Source organism: Heterocephalus glaber, unplaced genomic scaffold, assembly GCF_053883595.1.
Source record: "Heterocephalus glaber isolate CG9 unplaced genomic scaffold, H.glaber_assembly_v1.0 deba00000943, whole genome shotgun sequence".
Lineage (NCBI taxonomy): Eukaryota > Metazoa > Chordata > Mammalia > Rodentia > Bathyergidae > Heterocephalus > Heterocephalus glaber.
Window position 1 is genome coordinate 13,977,988 of NW_028258175.1, and position 16,158 is coordinate 13,994,145.

The 16,158-nt window shown below is 36.1% G+C and overlaps 1 long non-coding RNA gene across 3 annotated transcripts in view; it reads right to left on the reverse strand.

Annotated features, from left to right (window-relative positions):
• The window catches only part of LOC147828680 (uncharacterized), a 208,398-nt gene that overhangs the window by 83,662 nt on the left and 108,578 nt on the right, over positions 1-16,158 (reverse strand). Inside the window, exon 3 of one of the 3 annotated variants that reach the window (XR_015450500.1) lies at positions 1,609-11,642. The exons of the other annotated variants lie outside the window; for them this stretch is intronic. This is a non-coding gene — a long non-coding RNA (uncharacterized LOC147828680). Of the gene's footprint in view, positions 1-1,608; positions 11,643-16,158 lie in introns of those variants that run through there. 3 annotated transcript variants of the gene reach the window in all.

Sequence of the window (16,158 nt, forward strand, 5' to 3'; positions counted from 1 at the left end):
GAGAAGGGTTCCTTTTTCCCCATATCCCCTCCAGCATTTGTTATTGGTTGATTTCTTGATGATAGCCATTCTTTCTGCAATGCAGTGAAATCTGTGTTAACTTAATTTGCATCTCTGGAATGACCAGTGATGTTGAACATTTTTTCATATATATAATTTGGGGGGGGCGGTACCAGGGATCAAACTCAAGTCTTTCTGCTCGTGAGGCAGGTGGCAGAACCACTGAGTTAAATCCCCGGCCCTTATTTTTTCATATATTTATTTGCCATTTCTACTTCTTCATCTAAGAAGTGCTTATTCATTTCAGATGCCCATTTTTGGATTCAGTCTTTAAATTTGGGGAAGTTGTTTTTTTAGTTCTCTATATATTCTAGATCTTAGCTTTTTGTCTGAGAAAGAGCTGGCAAATATTTTTCCCACTCTGTGTTCACTGTTGGTGGTTTCTTTTGCTGTGCAAAAGCTTTGTAATAAGACAAGTCCCATTTGTTGATTCTTTGAAACAAGACAAAGATGTCCATTATCACAACTCCTATTCAATATAGTTCTGGAAACATTAGCCAGAGCAGCTAGACAAGAGAAAGAAATAAAAGGAAGAAGTTAAATTACCATTATTTGTGGATGACATGATACTCTACATAGAAAACCCCCAAAACTCTACCAAAAGACTTCTAGATGTAATAACCAAATTCAGCAACATAACTGGATACAAAGTCAACACTCAAAAATCAATAGCATTCCTGTATACAAGTAACAAACTTGCTGAGAGAGAAATTAGGAAAATCACACTTTTCACAATAGCCTCAAAAAATATGAAATACTTAGGAATCAATCTAATGCAGAAAGTAAAAAGACCTTTACATTGAAAACTACTGTACTCTGAAAAAAAGATCAAAGAAGATATCAGAAAATGGAAAGATATCCCTTGTTCTGGGTAGGAAGAACCAATATAGTGACAATGGCCACACTTCCAAAATTGCTGTACAGATTTAATGCAATCCCAATCAAAATACCAGGAGCACACCTCACAGAATTAAAGAAAACAATCCTCAAATTCCTTTGGAACCAGAAGAGACCTAGAATAGCAAAAGCAATTCTGGGCAACAAAGTAAGCCAGGGTCATCACAATTCCTGACTTGAAATTATACTGCAAAGCTACTGTGATAAAAACAACATGGTACTGGCAAAGAAAAAAAAAAAAACAGACCTGAGGATCAATGGAAAAGATTAGAAGATACAGAAACAACTCCAGACACACTCAGCCACTTCATCTTTGACAAAGAAGTCAAACACCTTCACTGGAAGAAAGATAGCCTCTTTAATAAATGATGCTGGAAAAACTGGCTTTCCATGTGCCAAAGATTAAACCTAGACCCATATCTCTCACCATGCACTAAACTAAAATTGAAATGGATCAAAGACCTAAATATTAAAACAGAAACACTAACTCTATTTGAAGATAGAATAGACAGAATTCTTTAAGATATGAGCGTAGGCAAAGACTTTGTGAGGATTTTTGAAAGATATAAAAATTAAACCTATTGATAACACTGACATTTAAGTCAGGTAGAAGTCATTCACACTAAAGTACTATAAAATATATTACTGGGAAGAAGAACTTAAGATATTTATAGACTTTTAATTTTATTAGGCCTATACAGTAGAATTCCAAAGGAAAATAATCGAAAAGGGATTTTAAATGTTTGCAATTTTAAAACTTACGGAATTTTTAGTTTTGTATTTTGAAATTTTAAGATTCCAAACTAGTAGAGGGAAAAATAGAATATGAAAACAAAACAAAAGCAAACAAAAATGTCCATTCAAAAAAGAAAAGAAGCACAGAAAAAAAATGGGATAAATCTTAAAAACCAGACTGAGTGAAAAAAAAAGTGCACCCTCAAATATTACTTATGGCTTGACATGTATATGTACACACATTTCTGATAAAGCTAATAAAGCAAACAAAAGGAGTGATTGAAAACAAGAGAGCAGATTTCTGCATAGGAATAGGACGGGGCATGGGAAAGGTAATTGCCACCCAGGTAGATCCATAGTATTTGTAATTTAGTTAATAAATTAGGCAATGATTTCATGGGTCTTGATCTTCATTTTGTTAATATACTTTAGAACTTCACACACATATACATATATTAATTCTTTTGTCTGCTTCAAATGTTGCATTTCAAAAGGCGTAAAAAAATAAGTAAGTAAAACAATAGAAGGGAATGTTTCCCTAGGATGAGAGCAAAATCAAAGCTTTTGTGTGTCACTTTCTTTGTCTGCTTGTTTACATCCAGGGAATGTGCTTGCCCGGTGAGTTATAAAAGGATAGGGAAAAACCAAGCCTTCTCCAAAGCAAATGGCAGTGCAGCAGAAGGAAGACTAAATTATATGATAATACGCTGTATAAAATAGTAAAATGGGCACGATACAGGTAACAGTAACAGAGAAACAGATCAGCTCTCCAGCCATGAATTACACTGAGTCTGTGGGTTTGGCTGGGAAGCAGGCCTGGAGCCACTCTGGGCTTCGGGTTGTTAAATCATGATGGATGATCCCATAAGGAACCAAACAAGATCAGTGGAATTCATTCATCTGCCTGGCGCCCTGGGAGTGCTTTCATTTCCCCAAGACCTGCCTGCCTCCTCCCATTACTGCACAGCAGCAGTCAATCCCTACCAGGCCCACTAACAACGACGTAAGAGAGAGACCCAGAGTCATAAGCCAGCATCCTGGCCTAGCCACAAAAGTTGGAAAGGAAACCTCTCTCACATCCAGCCCAGCAGGGCCATTGTGGGGAGGCTGGGGTGACACACATAGGAATCCATCCTGTGTCTGCAACTGCTGGGTATGTATGTGTCTAGGTGTCAATTATTTCTCCTGAGCAAGGCTCGGTTTTTGCATTAGGAAAATGGGAATAATAATGTCTAAATGGAGGATTATTAAGAAGGCATCTGGTTGCAGCAGGTCTAGCACACAGCAGATGGCCCACAATACGTTTCCTTTCCTCAGTAAACCCCTACACATCTTCACACCTGACCCTGGACTTTTAAATAGAGAAGAAATTGTAATCGCAAGTGACAGAGGAAAAGAATGCCATTTAAAACTACTACTGACTGCAGCTGCTTCTGTCCCTAAGGGAGAGACATTATTTCTCTCCAGACTAAATATATTTTCTTTAGCAAAATACTTTGATAGGCAGCTTTGGTTATGAAATGTAAGGCCCCCCCAGGGCACAGTTTAGAAGGAGACAGTGAAACAAAGAGATAGCAAAACAGCCCTGATCGTGAAAATGAGCACACTGGAGTCTGGCAGCATGCTGAGAAGTGAGGTGAGAAGAGAAAACATACTGCACCAGCAAGCCCCCATCTCCACCTGACAACCCATGCTCTCCCCTCTCCTCCCATTTTCTGTCTCTCATTAGAAATTACAGTAGTCTCCCTTATCTGGGCCAGATAATTCTAAGACCCCCAGTCGATGCCTGAAACCAAGGAGAGCACCAAACCTCAAACAGACTTTTTCCTAAATATACATTCGTAAATCTAATATTTTTTTCATCTTAACTAAGCATTATCACACACTGTGGCTGTAACCTTTGCAATTCAAGGGGTGACAGAAAAAAAATAGCGAGGATCTGTTTTCCCTTCCTCCAAATTTCATCAACAGAAGATTTATTCTTCCCATAGATCTTGGCAACCTCAGCGCATGACTTTTTTCTATCTTAATTAGGGCAAGAACTTCCAACTCTTCACTTAAAGGAAGTACTTTTTAGCTTTGCCTTGGTATAACTGAATTGCCAACACCACTACTGTTGTACTTTGGGACCATTATTAAATAAAATAAGAGTTACTTGCCCATCGGCACTGCAATACCTGTATCACGACAGTTGTTGAGATCACCAAGATGGCTAGTGGACAAAGAGTACATATATCACAGACACTCAGGACAATGAAACGACTCATGTCTCAAGAGAAATGGTGCAAGATTTCATCAGACCATATAGAACAACCCACCATTTGCAATTTATGTTTATTTCTGGAATATTCCATTTATTTTCAGACCATGGATGACCTCAAGCAACTAAAAATCACAGAAGACAAAACCATGGATAAGGAAGGGATTACTGGACCAACATTGTACATACTTAGCATATTTATGTGTTTATAGTCTGCCTGTCCCCCTCACAATATAAACTCCATAAGGGGAGAATTTTTGCCCATTTTATTCACTGTTGTTTCTCTAGGCCCCAGAAGAATGCCCGGGCAATAAAGAGGTATTCAATACATTTTTCTCTGATAAATAACTAAGAAGGGAATTTCTAAAAATTTTGAAATAGGACTGGACTTCCACAGCTGAATTGCAGATCAGTAAGAATGAGTGAGTTTGGGTTTAGGGGTGGTTTGTTATGCAGCATTATTATAGCAACAGCTGACAAGTACAGATAACAGTACTGGCTGAGCTCAGATAAGATAAAAATCACATTCAAGTTGTGTAATTTGACTGAGGTTTTGAACTGGATTTAATTCTGACTTTTGGATTGGATTTAATCATGTCCTACCACCAATGAGCCATTTCTCCCCTGTAAGAAGTAATCCTCTGTTAGAAATGAGTAAATGACACCTTCCTCACAAGTAACTGTGAAAAGAAAATTAGCACTTTTTCTCATAATAAGTGCTCAAATTAGCCATTATCTGCTCCAATACTTCTGATGCTTGATGGGTTCTCTTATTCAATCTCCATGTAAAGTTACTCTTGTTAGAAAATGAATAGAAGGGGCCGGGTATTTAGCTCAGTGGTTCCGGCGCCTGCCTTGCAAGCACAAAATCCTGAGTTCGATCCCCGGTACAAAAAAAAAAAAGAAAATGAGTAGAAGGTTTTGACCCTGTGTGGTATTTGAAACTAAAGATGAATAATCCATAACTATATTTTCCCAATAAATTAGCAAAATAAAATTTATTATAATACTCAAAATTTATGAAACAAAATGGTTATTCTCATGCATTGCTAACAGGCATGCCTGCTTTACCAATAGCAATAGGTCCATATTTTATTAAGAACAATGAAGGGCTGGGGATTTAGCTCAAAAAAAAAAAAAAAAAAGAAAGTCTTTAGATATTATGATCCTATATCCACCTTCTAGAATTTGAGTTTAAAAAAACTATCACAAATAAAATGGAGTGGTGATTGGTAGTAAAATTTAGACTCTCCCGAATCCAGACAATGGAAAACAACAACTTGTCAGAGAGCAAGAGCAAGAGGGAGAGTGACAGAGGGGAAGAAAAAGGAAAGCAGATCACTAGGAAATCAGAAAAGAACTGAAAGAAAAAAAAATAGAAGCTACGGAGAAGCTCAAAAGAAGTGCCACAACACAGAGAAAAGAAGGAAACAATTTGGACTTTCTCCTTGGCTGTCACAGCTCACAGGGAGGGAAACTGGGCTCCCCAGAAGCGAGGTAAGCACCCAGGGCTGGCAGATTCAGAGAGAAATGATAGTGGAGCCCACAGCCTTTGTGAATTATAAAATCAGCACAGGTTTTTACTCTGAGGGGTCCCCTTCCACACAGCAAGCAATAGCCAGATAGGGATTCAAGGAGCTTGATCAGGTGCCATTTTGGGGGCAGGGATTGATTATTTAAATCTAGAACTCAGAACAACTAAAAAGCAACTGCACATCAGGACTCCCAATGTTACCCTCCCACCGTGATGGGGTGACAGACAGCCCCAAGAGACAGCTGCAGACAAGGAGCAGAGTACAAAGAGGGCCCCTGAGAAGTCTGAACTCAGACTGAAAAGGGCACAATCCTCACTGTCCTTGGGGAGAAGTCAGGCCCAGCTTGAGATGCACTCTGAAAATGCCTGTCAGCATTAAGCACTTGAACCCTTTGCCCTACTGCCTACATCCAGCACAGACTTGAGGTCTGGCTGCCTCCCCTAGACACCAACATGACCAAGTACACATCTTAGCATGGACTCTGCCACAGCAGAGGGTCATCTGGAATAGGACGTACACCTCACAAAGCCACATTCCACATGGCTAAGCAGAGAAAACCAAGATTTGCTGGATTCCAAGATTGTGGATTCTAGAAGGAAACAATTCATTCATGAATATGGAGAAAAAATTCTTTTTCTCTGTTTTTGAACTCATTCTGTTCTTTATTTCATTGTTACTTCTTTATCATATTTTTTTTTCTTTTTCCCTTTGGCTTTGCTTTTTTCCTTTTAATTTTTTGTTTTTTAATCTCTATATTCTTTCCTTTTTCTCTTATTTTTCTTTTATCTTTTATTTCTTTTTTTTCTGATACATTCATCTAATGTTATAAATATCTCTCTACTCCACAGAGGATCCTTTGTTTCACTTTTCTATCCTCCTTCTCATGTCCCATGGTTTAATTTTTCTAATTTTTTGTTTTTGCATTCTCCCATTCCTAACGGACTATATCTTTAATATTATGACCATTAAGCTTTACTGACTTTTAGATAGTTAAATCTATGTTACTACAGTTTAATTATTTGTTATCATTAGTGGAGGTATTGTTGAATCTACCAAATATTTGCTATATGTTATAGTAGGGTTGTCTTGGGATTTATACTATATTTGTAGATTACTTTTCTAAGGTTCAGGATAGTACCTTACTGGTTCTTATGGTATGTCAATATCCAGTTTGTCCTTGTTAATTTTATTATTGCTGATTTACCTGATACTGCCAAAGTCACATAGTCATTAATATTAATGGGTTTTCTCTATATGCTCATACCCAGATTACATTTGTGATAACAATACTGTAATCCATTCTCGGAGAATTCAGTGCTCAACCAATTACACTGCATCACCCTCTCTCATATTAACAGAGGTGATTGGATCTTGGAACAGAGGCAAAAGGACTATAACTACACCCTGGGTACACCACTGAAAAGTAGACTAATGAAAGAGATCTCTATATAGTAACAAAGTTTTTCCTCTAAAAGGGACCACAAATCTAAGCATAAAATAAAACACAACAAAAAATAATACAAACATGACAAGGCAACAAAATTCCCCTCAAAACTCTCAATTTCCCCAAAGCTGATCCATGGGGCATTGACAGAAAGGAAAGTGAAAGTCACACAGCTAAATTATTCAAAAGGATAACATAGGAGATAACAGGTCAATGAGGTGCTTGGTGGGCTCACAGAAAATATAACTAATCAGGGCTGGGGATTTAGCTCAGTGGTTCCACCACCTGCCTCGCAAGCACAAGGACCCGAGCTCAATCTCTGGTACCAAAAAAACCCCCGAAAACAACAAAAATACAACTAATCAGAAAATCGAGGTAATAAAACAATCAAGGAGCTTACAAAAGACACTAGTAAAATGCTAGCTCAGCTGAAACAAAATGATACAAAATATGAATGACCAATTTAGCAGAGAACCAGAGACCATAAAAAGGTTCCAAACAGAAATCCAGGAGAGTAAAAAGTACAATGAAAGTATGGCAGCAGAAGTGGCCAATGTGAGGACAAAATATCAGAATTAGAAGACAGAGATGCTTTCAAAGACCAGTTACTCAGAAATACCTTAAAAACAACAAGAGAACATGAAAACTTGATTCAAGCACTGGTAGATAACACAAAGAAGACTAAGATTAACTGAGTCAAGTTAAAATGCAGAAGAAAGTACAAAGAGCATAAAAAACCTACTTAGAGAAATAATACTAGAAATTTTCCAAATACTGGGAAAGAATTAAACATATAGATAAGTGAGGCATGTAGAACCCCCCAAATAGCCACAATCAAAAGAGAGTATCCACATCACATCATAGTCAAAATACCACAAATCAAACACAAGGACAGAATCTTAAAAGCTGTTAGAGAAAAGCAGCAAATCACTTATAAATAAACCCTTTAGAATTACAGCAGACTTCTCAACACAAACGTTAAAGTCCAGGAGAGCTTGGAGTGATGTGTTTTAGCAATGTCCTAAAAGATAAAACCTTCCGACCCAGATTTCTTTATCCTGTAAAAGTTTCTTTCACAATTGATGGAGAAATAAGGTATTTTCATGACCAAAAGCACCTCAAGAAATTCATGACCACCAAACCAACACTACAAAAATTTTTAAGGCTATCCTAGAAAGAGAAAATGAAGTCAACAGTGCTGAAAAATCTAACAGAATGAATATACCAGGCAAAGTGAGCAGTTGAGCAGAAAAGGGTGGGGGAGGAAATCAGCAACAGAAAAATAACACAATGGCAGGAATAAGCCAATGCCTGTCACTAATAACTCTCAATGAGAATGGTCTGAATTCCTGCATCAAAAGACACAGATTGGCAGAATGGATCAAGTAACAAAACACAATAATAAGGAACACAGAGAAACACATGTAATCCAAAAAGAAATACACAGATCAAAAAACAAAGAATGGAAAACAATATTCCATGCAGCAGGAACCCAGAAAAAAAACAGAAGTAACTATCCTAACTTCAGACAGAGTGGATTTTAAGCAAAAACTGATCAGAAGAGGCAAAGAAGGTCATTATATATTGGGTAAAGGGAATAATTCAATAGGAAGAGATAACAATTATATAATTATAACAATTATAAACATATATGCACCGAGCACACCTAACTTCATAAAACAAATACTACTGAACATTAAAAAAAATCAGATAAACACCAACACAATTTTAATGGGGGGGGGCTTAATACCCCACTGTCAAAACTAGACAAAAAAATCAACAAAGAAATAGAGTTGAACCAAACCTTCAAACAAATGAACTTAATAGATATCTACTGAGTGTTCCACCCAGCAACAACAGAATACACATTTTCTCAGCAACACAAGGGACTGTCTCCAAAGTATACCACATTCTAGCCCATAACGCATGCTTAAAAATAATGCAAAACAATCAAAATTACCCAATACATACTATAAGATCATACTGCAATGAAACTAGAAATCAAAGGCAAAAGTAACCACAGAAATCATGCAAAAACATGAATTAAACAATATCCTCTTGAAAAATCAATATGTCAGAAGAAATTAGACAGTTCCTAAAATCAAACAATAATGCCAGTACAACATATCAGAACCTATGGGACATAATGAAAGCAGTCCTAACGGAGAAATTTATACATGTAAATGCCCACATCACAAAAACACAGAGAACTCAAATAACTTAATGATGAACCTCAAGGTCCTAGAAAAACAAGAACAATCCAAATTTAAAGCTAGTATAAAGAAGGAAATTATAAAGATAAGAGCAGAAATTAATGAAATTGAGACTAAAAGCACAATAAAAAAAAAATGAGTCAAAGAGTTGCTTCTTTGAAAGAATAAACAAAACAAACTCCTAGACAGTCTTTACCAAAAGAGGAAAAAAAAGACCCAAGTCAACGCAATTAGAAATGAAAAATGTGAAATCAGAACGGACTCTGCCAAAATCCAGAAAATTACTAGTAACTACCTTGGGAACATGTACTCTAATAAAATGGAGAGCTCAGAAGAAATAGACACCTCCTTAGGTACATATGCACTACCAAAGCTGAACCAAGAAGACATAAAAACCCTGAACAAACCAATAGCAGCCAATGAGATTAAAGAAGTAATTAAAAAAAAAAAAAAAAAAACCTACCAACTAAGAAAAGCCCGTATCCCAATTCACTGCTGAATTCTACAAGAACTTTAGGGAAAAACTAAAGTTAATACCCCTCAAACTTTTTAATGAAATTGAAATGAAAGGAGTACCCTCAAAGTCATTCCTGGAAGCTACCATTACCTTAATTCCAAAACCATCCCAATCTTTTCAATGAACACTGATGAAAACAATTCCCAGCAAGATACTGACAAAAAGGATATAATAAATCATCAAAAATCTCATACACACTGACAAAGTAGGATTCATCTCAGGGATGTAGGGATGGTTCAATATACACAAATCAATAAAAGTAATACATTGCATAAACAGGCAATGAGAAAAACTACATGACCATCTCACCTGACACAGAAAAGACTCTGACAAAATCCAACATCCATTCATGATAATAACCTTGAAGAAAATAGGTAAAGAAAGACCTTATCTCAATCTGATAAAAGCCATTTTGGCAAGTAAATACACAACATCATATTAAATGGGGAGAAACTGAAAGCTTTCCCTCTAAAATCAGGAACAAAACAAGGATTTCCACTATTACCACACCTGTTAGATATAGTTCTTGAAACATTAGCCAGAGCAATCAGTCAAGAGCAAGAAATAAAAAGAATATGTATAGGCAAGGACAAAGGCAAATCATCATTACTTGCAAATGACATAATCCTCTACATAGAAGATCCAAAAATTCCACCAAAAGACTCCTAGAATAACCAAATTCAAAAGCATAGCAGGATAGAAGTCAACACAAAAAAATCAATAGCATTCCTGTATATCAATAATAAACTCACCAAGAAAAACATTAGGGAAACAATATCTTTCACAATAGCATCCAGAAAAAAGTATACACCTAGGAATTAACCTAACCAAGGAAATGAAACAATAAAAACTACAGTACTCTGAGAAAGGAGATTGCAGAAGACATCAGAAAATGGAAAAAATCCCGTTTTTGGACAGGCAGAACCAATATAGTCAAAATAACCATACTTTCAAAACTGATTTACAGATTTAATGCAATTCCAATCAAAATACCAATAGTATTCCTCACAGAACTAGAAAAAACAATCCTAAAATTCATACAGAATCAGGAAAAAAACATAGAATAACAAAAGCAATATTGGAGAACAAAAGCAAGGCAGAAGGAATCACAATTCCAGACTTCAAGTTATCCTACAAAGCTGCAGTGATAAAAAACAAACCATGGTATTGGCAAAAACAAACAAATAAACAAAAACAGACATGAGGATCAACAGAACAGAACAGAGGATGCGGAATGAACCCCCAAGCACTTCAGCTACATGATCATGGACAAGGGGCCAAAAATTCACACTGGAGGAAAGACAGCCTCATCAATAAGTGGTGCTGGGAAAACTGGCTATCCACGTGCAGAAGATTGGCTCTAGACCCACATCTCTCACCATGTAGTAAACTACAATCAAAATGGATCAAAGAACTAAATAATGAAAACTAAGAATCAAAAGTAAATATTAGATTTTAATCTGCTGGAAGATAAAGTAAGTTAAGTTTGTACTAGTTTATATCCCCAGCGTCAAAGAAGAAGGGTTACTTTTTCTCCTGCAGCCTATTTGTTGCTATCTGATTTCTTGACGGCCATTCTTTCTGCAGTAAGATGGAATCTTAGTGTTGTTTTCATTTGTGTTTCTCTAATGGCCAGAGATGTTGAACACTTTTTCATGTATTTATTGACCATCTGTACTTCTGAGAAGTGTCTGTTCATTTCAGTTGCCCATTTTTTAGACTGGATCTTTTATTTTGGGGGATCTTGTGTTTTTGAGTTCTTTATATATTCTAGATATTAGTCCTCTGTGCAAGAAATAGCTGGCAAAAAAATTTTCCCATTTTGTAGGTTGTTTCTTCACTCTGTTGGTTGCTTCTTTTATTGTACAGAAGCTTTTTCATTTGATGTGATCTCATTTGTTGCTTCTTGGTATTAGGTCTTGTGCCACAGAGGTTCTCTCCAGAAAGTCCTTGCCTAGGCCTATGTCTTCAAGAGCTGTACCTATGGAGAGTGGGGGAGGGAGAGTAAGAAAAAACGCAGCCAGAAGAGAAAGGGAAATGGAAAGAATTAAGATGTGTTATGTGCATGTACCAATTCTTCACAATAAATGTAATCATGAGGTACTGCAAACATGAATTAATAAAAATAAAAATAAATAAATGAATTTTTAAAAAAGAAATAAATGAAGGTTCTTTGCAGCTAGGAATGTAGCTCAATGGTAGAATTCTTGCTTTCCACGCAAGAGGCTCTGGGTTAGATATCCAGCATCATAAAAAATAATTAAGGTTTTTTGTGATAACAGAGTAATTAGCATTTACTGGGTAAGGTTTAGACATTATAGAAATGTATAAAGAAGAAAATAAAAGTCACTTATAACCTTTAACAAAATCACAAATACCTTGCTTTAAAAAGCAATGGAGATCTCTGAATGAAAGAGATCTTTTGTTTAATGGAGAATGAATAGAGATCTTTATTGAAGTATAACTGGTCAGCATTCCACTTCCAATTCAGAAGTATAAAGTCACTGAAGAGTGCCAAATAACCAAAACAACTTAGATAAGCTAAAAAATCTGTTCTGAAAAACAAATAGATGAACCAGATCATTATATTGAGCAAAATAGGCTAGACTCAGAGGGACAAAAATTACATGGTCTCCCTAACATCTTGACTCAATAAAAGACAAGAAAGAAGAAAGACTACTGTTAGACAAGAGAAAGAGAAGAGGGGAGTGGTACAAGGATGGCTAACAGGGGGCATGAATATGACCAAAATACATTATACACATACAAACCCCTCCCCCACAAAAGTGTGAGTCTAGAGGGAAGAGGGAGACAAGGGGGGTAATGTGGAGATGATTGAAGTGTGTTATGTGCTTGTACAAATAGGCTAAAGTAAAACCCATTAATCTGTATAACCAATATGCACTAACAAAAATTGCGGAAAAATTCTTCAGAGAACTAAGTACACAGAGATATCCAACTGAACTGAACAGATTTACCACTGACCTTAACCTGACAGAACTACAGAAGGAAGAATGATGTTAATGAGAATAGCAGAAAACAGCCCAACTTCCACCGTACTGGTAAACCCACTGATAAACTGACAAAACAGATTAGAATCTCAAGGAGCACCAGATACAAAGTGAGTATCCATCATCCATCCTCCAACACTCTCCCACGGCCTTCACCTATACTTGGAAGTAAGAGCACAAACTAGAGGTGAGGGAAGGTGAAATGAGTTCTCCTTAAAATAGAGTCCACCAAAATAATGTATACACACTTCAAGAAAAGAAAAATAGTGTAATGTTTTTCCAACATACGGCATTACCATACGGGGAGGGGGGCCCTAGAGGATGTCGTGTATCACAGAAATTCCACTACACCGTTAGCCCTTAGAGAAGAAACTGAAAATGCATGTGCAGCAATCTCAGTGACCAGGGCTACCCAAGCAGCAGCTCACTGTACTAATAAACGTCTGAAAGCAACTGGTAACCACTTTGAGCACCTCTTGTAACTGTAGAGGCCAAAGGTAATTTGTATTAATCCCATGATGTCTCAATAAATTTAGCATTGAAATATTTATACAAATTCTTCTTCTACCTACAGACTCTGTAGGCAGGGCCTCCACACAGGGTGAGGCAGTTGTTTTCTGAAATGAGGTAGAGATTTAGGCAGAGTAGGAGAACTAAGATAAATCCTAGAAGCACCAGAAAACAGGCAGGCCAGACACATCCCAATGTTCTGCAGATCTTCACCTACCAAAGCCTGGTAGAAGGACAAAAGAACTGGGAGAATCCCTTGAGAAGGTATTCTGAGCTTCACAGGGTTCCATAGGGCTATTCTTCCAGAACACACAAGAGCAGTACATTAAGGCTAAAACAGATCTCATAATGTCCCAAAAGAAAGGGGGTGATGGGACTTGAGAGCAAAAAGTAAGTATGTAAACAGTTATATATAAGGAGCTTCCTCCCAGTCCTAGAAGCTGGTGGCTGGGCTTTGAATCACAGGAAAATTTCTATAAGTGAGAAGATGCTGGGACATGCTAGAAAGAATATTTTGACCCCATCATCAAAATGTTTAAAGCCAGTGATGAACAGACTGAAACCAAACCTGCAACATCAATCAAAAGTCAGACGGACTCAGGCTGCACTCTAATTAGGAAGAGCATGCCATTTTTCTAGAGCAATTATTTTTCACTTTCGTACCTTCAGCTCTTTCTTTATAAAATTTCCAACACACAAGCAAACATTAAAAGACACATTAAATTTTAGTCAAAAGAAAAAAATGTGGCCCACCAAGAAGAGGAAGGAGTCAATAAAAACAGGACCGAAACGTCTCAGATATTGAGATTAGATATTTTTAAATAACTATGATAAAAACACTAAAAGTATAACAAAAAATGTAGATATATTTGGCAAGAAATCTTAGAAGAAAATCAAATAGAATAATTGGAAATAAAAATACAGTATTAGAAATGAATGATTCATAGAAAAGCTTAACAGCAAACAATGAAAAAACTATTTAATATCAGTGAAACTAAAAGGACAATTCATCAAGAAGACAAAACAATCATAAATATATATGTACCTAACAACAGAATTCCAAAACCCATGAATAGAAGATTGACCAAACAGAAAGGAGAAATAACTTATAATTGGAGAATGTATATCCCTTTGGTAATTAATAGAACAACCAGACCTCAGATTTAGTAAAGAGAAGGAATATTTGAACAACTCTATCAAACAAACATAATAAGTATTATAGAATTCTACATGTACCAACTGAAAAAAATTCTTTTAAAGTACATATGAAACATTCAGCAAAACAGACCATATTCTGGGCCATTGAATGGTTTTAATGAATATCAAAGAATAAAATCATATAAACTCAAAAGAAAGAAAATATTAAAACTAAGACACCCAAAAAAATCCCCCAGGTAATAGAGGAGAAAAACTCTCTCCTAAATACTCTATAGATCAAAAGGTCAATTAGAAAATATTTATAATGAAAATTTTAAATTTGCAGGATAAAGAAATGCATTAAAGGAAATTTATAACTTTACTTACATTGGAGAAAAAAAGTATAATATTGATTATATTCTATCTTAAGAAATGTAAAAACAAAGAATATGATAAACTTTAAGTAAAAGAAAGGAAATACTAAAGTAGAAACACAAAATCTTAACCACAATGGTCAAGAAATAAAGGGAGAAAACACAACCAAAATCAAGAATGGAAACAGGACATCACTACAGATACTACAGCTGTTACAAAAGATAATAAAAAGTATAAAAACAGTACGCTACTAATTCAACAATGTATTTCAATTAAAATCCTAAATTACTAGCAATTAAGATAGAAAAAATAAATACTCCTATCTAACTAAATCTATAAAACTTACCTCTAAAGAAAACTTCAGGGATATGTGGTTTACTAGAGAGATCTACAAAGCATTTTGTGGTAGAGCCAACCTGACTCTATTTGTATAAAGTAGAGTAATTCCAGGTGGTCACCTTCCCCTTCCCTCTCGGGAGTCCCCTCAGTTAATGCATGACAGACCAGGGCATCCTGCGAGTTTGCAACTATGTTATCTTCACTGCCTTGTAAACAGGGTGCCGTGTAAGTCTGCAACTGTCATCTTTACTACCTTGTAAACAAAAGACTCTGCACCTGTGTGATAGTTTTAATTAAGCTGTATGAAACTTCCCCTGACCCCCACTAACTTAGCAAAGTTCTGCTCCTCTGAAATTCCACTTGTGCTCCCCCCTTCCTCAGCCCTCCTCAAACAGAAGAGGGCTTTAAAAGGACCCTGCAAACTGCCTTTCGTTTGTCCAGAGTTTTTCTGGCGTAAAGGACTCTGTTTAATTCAGAGTGTGGCGCATCTCTATAGTTCCAACTCCGCTGGCCCTAAAACAGTTTATCAGAAAAAATATCAATTCTGCACAAAGTCAGAAAATAGAGGAGGTACCATGATCCAACTTAATATATAGGGTCAGCATAACCCTGATACGAAAATCTGACAAAAAACCTAACAGGCCAGTCCTTCATGAACATAGGTACCAAAAAAATTTTAAAAAGGTATCAGCAAATGAAACCGACCAGTATGTAAAAATAATATATCATGATCAAGTAGGATTTATTCCAAGGAAGCAAGGTTCATATAATATGAAAACCAATCAATATTATTCATCACACTAACAGAAAGAGGGGGAAAATCATTTGATCATCTCAAAATATGATGAAAAAAATCACATGACAAAAAAATCAGTCCCGCATGATAAAAACACTTAGCAAAATTAGGAATGGTTAGGAACATCTCCAGTATGATAAAATTCATCTATGAAAAACCTACAATTGACATGAAAATTAATTAATTTTTTCTCCTAAACTCAGGAACAAGTAAAATAAGCACTCTCATAAACTATGTTCAATATTTGCAATATGTACATCTTAACAGAACATAAGGCAGGTAAAGAAATAAAAGACATAAAATTGGAGGGCTGGAGATTTAGCTCAGTA